The following is a 655-nucleotide window of genomic DNA, read 5'->3' on the forward strand; positions in this document are numbered from 1 at the left end:
GTGTGCCTGAAGGCCAGTAGAGGGCACCAAACCTCATTACAGATGGTTGTGAGCCACCATGTGGTTGCTGGGAATTGAACTCAGGACCTTTGGAAGAGCAAGCAATGTTCTTAACCACTGAGCCATCTCTCCAGCCCGACCATCTCTTCATCTTGCTAACCACACATAGGTCTTCTTTAGAGAAATATCTATTCAGTGCTGGCCATGGTAGCACACACTTTTAATCCCAGTTCTCTGTGGGCAAAGGCAGTTCAAAGACACCTTGAGTCAAGGCTAGCCAGAGATAGTGAGGCCCTGTCTTAAAATAAAATAAAGAAAATTGTTAGAGTTCTTTGTAAATTTTTCTTAGAAACCACTGTCAGAAGTATGATCTGAAAAGGGTTCCTCCCGTTCTATGGGTTGGCTCTTCACTTTTGTGGGACTGAGTGAGCACACATAGGCCAGAAGTCAGTCCCGGGGGTCATCCCTCAGGACCTTGTTTTCTGAGCCAGGCCCTCTCCGTGGTGTGAGGTTTACCACATCCGCCAGTCTGGCTCACAGAGAGTCCTCAGCCGTTTCCTGTCTTTAGTGGTGGGTTTACAGCTGAGTGCCTTGCTTTCCAATACAGATTCTGGGGCTCAGACTCAGGTCCCCATGCTCGCATGGCAAGCACCTT

General features: G+C 48.5%; 1 protein-coding gene across 4 annotated transcripts in view; it reads left to right on the forward strand.

Moving 5' to 3' along the window:
• The window catches only part of Rusc2 (RUN and SH3 domain containing 2), a 55,954-nt gene that overhangs the window by 37,597 nt on the left and 17,702 nt on the right, over nucleotides 1-655 (forward strand). The gene's annotated exons all lie outside the window — the stretch shown is intronic.

This window comes from Microtus ochrogaster, linkage group LG5 (assembly GCF_000317375.1).
Source record: "Microtus ochrogaster isolate Prairie Vole_2 linkage group LG5, MicOch1.0, whole genome shotgun sequence".
Taxonomy (NCBI): Eukaryota; Metazoa; Chordata; class Mammalia; order Rodentia; family Cricetidae; genus Microtus; species Microtus ochrogaster.